Genomic DNA, 6,885 nt, shown 5'->3' with positions numbered 1-6,885 from the left:
CTTGTAAGGGCAGCTGTCTAGTGTTGCCGACTCTATGGAGCGAACCTTGTAAAGGAACCGGCGGCCTGCCTAGTGCTGTCGATGGTCAGCCCACAGGTGGCCAGCGCGCGACGACGGCCAGCACACAGGCGACCAGCCCGGCTAGCGTAGCCGACGGCCAACCCACAGGCTGCCAGCCATGCCAACGCAACTGGTCGGCCAGCCAAACTAGTGCCGGCGGCCAGCGGCCAGCCATGAATTTTTATTATTATATATTTTTATTATATATTTTTTTAAATCAAACGAACACCTCTCTCTCGGCAGTGGAGGGATAATCCCGGCAGTAAAGGGATAATCCAGGGTTGTTCAGGCACAGGTTCCCACGAGAAATAATTTTTTTTATGAGTTGCAGGCACCTTTCTCTTGGATCGGAGAGTAGCGGCACTTGTAGAGGCTCGTAGCACAACACGAATCGACAGTCGATGATGCAGGCGACCATAAGGGGGGTGACTATTCTCTCTCCACCACTGCTCATTTTATTAGCGTTTTTTTTTATAATTTCTGAGTTCTTGCATTTTTATTTGTGCAAGAATTAAAATATGCCTGCTAAACGTAGTGTGTCCCCACCGCCTTCTACTTCTCTAGGGTTTTCAGGTCTCTTGTCCTCGGTCGTGGGTTTGACCCCAATCAAATTGTCAGGCCGTATACACCCAATCGTTGTCCGGTCTGGAGTGCGCTCGTCGATCACGCGTGATCCGCCAGCACCCTCCTCGTCTCTTGACCCCACCTTAGGACCCAGCGAGCCCGCAGCAGTTGCAGTAGTAGCAGATGACCCCTTTCTGGCCGATGAGCGAGATGACATGAATACCAACGTCACCAAGGGGACCAAGGACGACCTCTTGGAATATGACGACGATGACGATTATGACCTATTGGACCCTACCGACGTCCTGACAGAGACAGAGCTCTCTAGTGGACTTTTTAAATATCTTATTACAAAACTGAACAATATGGGTAAAGTCCAGGCTGATTTAGTCACGATGCTACTACAGAGCATCTCCACACAGTTAGACGCACTGACAACCGCCTCGGCTAGTACTCCGACTCCTCGTGATAGACGAGCTCTTGCGGCACGGGTGAGCGTAGCCTCGCCAGTGGTTGCAAGAGTACAGGCCGATGTGCCTACAGGGCCGTCCGTAGAGACAGCTTCGTCGTTACTGAAAGACTTGAAGCCGCCTAGTTTTGGTGGCGAGGAGAAGGAGAGAAACAAGGACTCAGTCAACATGTTTCTAGTGAAGTGGTCAGACTTGCACGCGCTGTGGACAGCAACCTTGCCGGGGTGCAGCTCGTAGAGGCTAGCCTCTCATTAACCGACAAAGCGTACAAATGGTGGATGAGTTTGACAACTCGTCTTGCCACTTGGACAGAGTTTGAAACGATGTTTCGAAAAGAGTTTTTGCCTGTTAATGAGACAGAGAGAAGCTGGGAGTTATGGGACAAGTGCTCGATGGAGAACAAATCCCTGACTCAGTACATCTCAAACTATAGGGAGATAGTACTCAAGCTAAAGGGAATTGATGCATTCCAGACATTGTGAGGCTTTAAAAGAGGCCTCAAAGATGATTACCTTGAGTACGTAGAGCCCTTACAGCCTAAAGACTTAGGAGAGGCAATTAAGTATGCGCAGATATTTGATGACATCAAGTACCGTAATGCACGTGGTGGTTCGAGAGTAGGGCCGAGGGTAGTGAGAAGAGGAGGTCAGGCCTTAAAAGAAAAGGGTTCCACAACAGTGTGATAAGCAGGGGGATAGGATGGACTAGGGAGGACAGGGTGGTCATTGGTCTAAAAGACCACGACCATCCAGGAAGAAAAGAGACAGCGAAGTCCAAAAAAAGAGGAGTATATTAAAGTGCGAAAGGAAAATCGCTGCATTAATTGCAATGATGTAGGGCACACGAAGGCTGAGTGTCCAAAGCTTAAAGCCAGCACGAGCGGCAACGAGCCCAAAAGAAATGGTAAATCCTTTAGGTAGTTGCATACAGTGCAGAGACTCCCTCTCAGTTTCGCAGAGTTCAGAGATATGACAGTGTGTCATTGTGATGAGCATCACGCTTGTTCGATGACACCAGTGATGTGGTAGCCTACTGTAGGTCCGCATGACATGGTGCGCATGTATGGCACCATAGGTGGCCATAGAGTCACAGTTTTTATCAATGATGGAGCTAGCCACAACTTCTTGAACTACTCGTTAGTCAAGAAGTTGGGGTTGACTGAGACCTAGAGCAATCATGAGTATACTGTTGGCCTAGCCAACGGGTATGACAAAACGGTATGGAATACCGTAGTATTGGGGGTCCCATTATCTATGCAGGACTATGAGGCTCCGCTTGACTTTCAGGTCATGCACTTAGCCAGAGCAGACGTATATCTAGGCAGGGAGTGGCTGTATGGCTTGGGCCCTAGTCTAGCTCGGAGTTACCTACATAATACGCTACGTTTTGAGCATGGAGGTAGAGTCATTACCCTGCAGGGCGATCGTACTGTCCCCACCACACCACTTATTTCCTCCATGGAGCTATGCACAGTGGTCCGCAGAGGCCAGATAGCAGAGGTATATGCTTGTTACCCTCTTTTAAATTCTGTTTCTGTAGATGAAAATGTAAATGATGTTTGCGTAGACAAACAAGGAAAACAAAATAACCTTGGACGAGACCCACTGTTTGAAAACCCTGTTTGGCATGCATGCGATTTAAACAAGAAAAAATCCAAGGTGAAAGACATTAAAGAAAAAGTACATAGATGGCCTACCACCATCTAGAGAAGTAGACCATGGCATCGAAGTTATGCCAGGATCAAAACCTATAAGCAAACCTGCTTATAGATTAAGCCACTCCGAGGCATAGGAGGTGGAAAAACAATTGACGGAATATTTGAACATAGGCTTCATTCGGCCTAGTTCAAGTCCTTGGGCATCGCCTATTCGTCTGGTAAAGAAGAAAGACAGATCTATGCGGATGTGCATAGACTATAGGGCTCTTAATCAGATAACGATTAAGAACAAGTATCCGATGCCACGCATGGATGAGTTGTTTGATCAACTCTATGGATCGAGATACTTTACAAAAGTAGACTTGAGATCAGGGTATCATCAGGTTAAAATTAAAGCAGAAGATGTTGCGAAGACAGCATTTAGGACCCGTTTCGGGCATTTTGAGTTTTTGGTTATGCCATTTGGGCTAACAAATTCTCTAGTAGCGACGTTTATGACGCTGATGGACAGCATTTTATGTCCATATCTAGGAAAATTTGTAGTAGTTTTCCTAGATGATATTCTTGTGTACAGTAAGACACAAAAAGAATACACAGAGCATTTGCGTCTTGTGTTTGAGTTGTTGCGAGAGCACAAACTATTTGCAAAGAAGAGCAAATGTGAATTTTTTGAAACAGAAATTCACTACCTTGGCCATATTATATCCGTTCGATAGTATGCAGATGGAGCCAGAAAAAGTAGAGGCTATTCTTAAATGGCCAGTGCCAAATAATCTCAAGGAACTGCAAATTTTTCTTGGCATGTCGGGGTTCTACCGATAGTATGTGAAGGACTATGCGAAGATCGCAGTCCCGTTGACCGACCAATTACGATCAAAAACTAAAAACATTAGTTGTGGGGAAGCCCAACAGAAGAGCTTTGATAAGCTCAAGGTGACCGTAGCAGCTGCACCTGTTTTGACTATTGTCAATCCAAATGAGCCGTTTGTCTTGGAAACACACGCTAGTAATGAGGCCATTGGGGCCGTACTTATGCAAAGGGGATGCCCAATTGCATTTGAGAGTAAAAAGTTAGATCGTGCGTAGCGTAACTACTCGGCTTACGAGCGAGAGTTACTAGCGATAGTTCATGCATTGAAAAGTGGAGACACTATTTATATGGTGCTTCTTTTGAGGTCCGGACGAACCATGAAAGTCTGAAATGGCTTTCAAGTCAAAATGAACTGAAGGGTAGAAAAGCTCGATGGGCGGAGATTCTACAGGAGTTTGACCTTCAGATACATTACCAGAAAGGTAAGTATAATGTGGTGGCAGATGCACTTAGTCGCATGCCACAGATTAATGAACTTAGTTTCACAGTCTTCAAGAATGATTTCTTGGAGTGGTTTATGTGAGCACGATCCATCTTTTACAGAGGTCTGGCATGCTGTACGCGTACGCACTTCTTCACAAATGCGACCACCTTCCTCGTTGGCATAAATTGCTAGTCCGGAGAGACTGGCCGAAGGTGCAACGGGAAGGGAAGCGAGAGTTAGACTAGCCATGTCTTCCGGGTATAGTTTGGAGCCGGAGAGCTCTGATGTAGGCCCTTCATCACCTTTGACTACCACCCACGGCTTCAAAGGGGGGTGATAAACTTTGTCGGGGGGAAAAATATGCTAATTACTCCATTGACGACGAGTACTTACTCTACAAGGGCAGAGTATGTGTACCAACTATTGGTGACTTTCGAGCCCAAATTCTTAAAGAAAGTCATGATAGTCCAAGTGCGGGTCATCCCAGGATTCAAAAGACCTATGCAGTAGTAAAAAGACAGTTTTATTGGCCTAGTTTGTTTAAGGACGTCCAGACTTATGTGCTGAAATGCAGTAAGTGCCAGGTCAATAAACACGAACGTCTTAAGGTTGGAGGACTACTCCATCCGCTGGAGATCCCTCAAGGGAAATGGGAAAGCATTTCCATAGATTTCATTACCAGTTTACCCAAGACGAGTCGAGGGAATGGCTCGGTGTGGGTGGTGGTTAACTAAAATGGCAAAGTTTATCACCATGAAGAAAATTGTTAAAACGCCAGAGTTGGCAAAACTCTTTACTGAACATCTCTATAAGCTATATGGCCTGCCCGCAGATATAGTGTCAAATAGAGATAGAAAGTTCAACAGTCATTTTTGGAGGGAAGTCTTCAAAAAGTTGGATACTACTCTGAGTATGAGTATGGCAGATCTGATGGTAAAACTGAAAGAGTTAACCAAATTCTAGAGGATACGTTGCGTTCTTATGTTAGTAAGAAGCAATCTAATTAGGAAGAGTACTTGCCTTATTGGAGTTTGCCTATAACAGCTCCAAACACTCAGCGACCGACTGGATTTACACCATTCATTTTTTATGTATCGACTCCAGCCGAGATCTCCGATGGTTGTAGGCCTAGAAAAGGAGAAGATTCAATCTGTCAAGGATTTCCTTCAAGATATGAATGATATGCGAGCCGCACGTGAGAGCATTCGTAGTGCTCAGGATCACGCTAAAACTTATGCGGATAAAGGATGTAGAAAGGTGACTTTGTATTCCTCAAGGTTCATGCGTACTCAAAAACCATGAAAACGGAAAAGTGTGATTCCTGTCTTCCATGTCAGTAAATTGAAGAAATCAGTTCACAGGTTAGAAAACGCAGTTTCTCTAGAGATTTTGGTGGCCTTGATAGAGCCACCAAAGATACCACATGAACCTAAAAAGATTCTAGAGTATCGTGACAGACAAACCCGACATAAAGTGTACCAAGAGGTACTTGTTAAATGGACAGACAGGGATGAGGAGGCAGCTACTTGGGAACGCCGTAGTGCAATTTCCAAGAGGTTTTCCCAGTTTGTTTTTGAGGACGAAAACTCTTCTTAAGGTGGGAGTAATGTCATGTAGGCTATAACGCCTCTGACCGACGGCGCAGACTGGATGGCCAGACGGGAGCTTTAGCGTCAACGCCTCGGCCGGAGCGTGGAGGACGTGGCCATCCGGGGTTTAGTGGGAGAGGACGCCCATGCAGAGTCGCGATCAAGGTCTCCATTAAAACAGCCAAGCCCTAAACGTCTACAAATGATTGTGGACATATGCAAGCGCACCGAGAAAAATTGGGTTGCTTGCAAGGAGTTCTTAGATGCCATTTGGGATTAGGTCTGTGGAAGTGACACTCAACGGGGAGATATGATGAGAGATGAGTTGACACATCATCTTCATCACGTTCTTGATAGTAATGCTCGCAAGGAGGCCAACCAATTAGACATAATTTCTTTTGTGGAAAATTTGCATGTTGAAATAGGGGAGCGTCTAGATGGATGTACTAGGAAATGTAACGAACAAGCCGGTTCATTAAAAGAGCAAGTACGGGCATTAGGTTTGGAAGTATTGAGTCTAAAGATATCTGTTAATAGACTCAATGCTATTATGAAGAAGATGAGCTGTATGTTGGAAAATAGGACAGTTGCTTAGAGATTTTTTGACTAGAGCATGATGTTTTTGTCTATGAGAAAATTGTATTCAACTTTCCTGCTTTGACTCTCTAGGCGATATTCATGAATTTTCTATTTTCTCGAAGTCTTTATTCTTTTATCTTTCTTTCTTTATCTCTCAACATGTTTTATAGTTCTATATTTTTTTCTTGGTCTCTCTCTCTCTCTCTCTCTCTCTCTCTCTCTCTCTCTCTCTCTTTGGCAAAGAAACGTGAGAGACAGAGAGAGGTTATCACTTATTAGTAAAAATTGATTATATTTATCTCTATAAATCTCTTTAATAATTACATAATGTTAGCCAATGTGCGGAGTCTGTCCTTGGGAGTAAGGTCATATGTAATATATATGTGCCAAGATCATACGTGAGGATAATATCACTTAAAGTAGAATAAATGTAATAAGACAATAAATGTAAATATAAAATTAGTACTTACTTTTTTCTTTTTCATAGGATTTGAAGATGGACAGGAGTCGTACATACCTAAGCTTGAACCAAGTCCATCGGCTTAAAATTTTGGATGTAACACGCGCATCTCACTGTAATTGTTCGTGAACAAGGGCTAGCATTCGAAAACAAATTCATGCTAATTTAATGGAGTACTTCAATGTAAATGAGATAGATACCTTTGGAAGGG

The sequence above is a fragment of the Cibotium barometz genome, chromosome 16 (assembly GCF_041138505.1).
Source record: "Cibotium barometz isolate CiBa-2024 chromosome 16, ASM4113850v1, whole genome shotgun sequence".
NCBI lineage: Eukaryota > Viridiplantae > Streptophyta > Polypodiopsida > Cyatheales > Cibotiaceae > Cibotium > Cibotium barometz.
Note: the sequence above shows the minus strand (reverse complement) of the source record.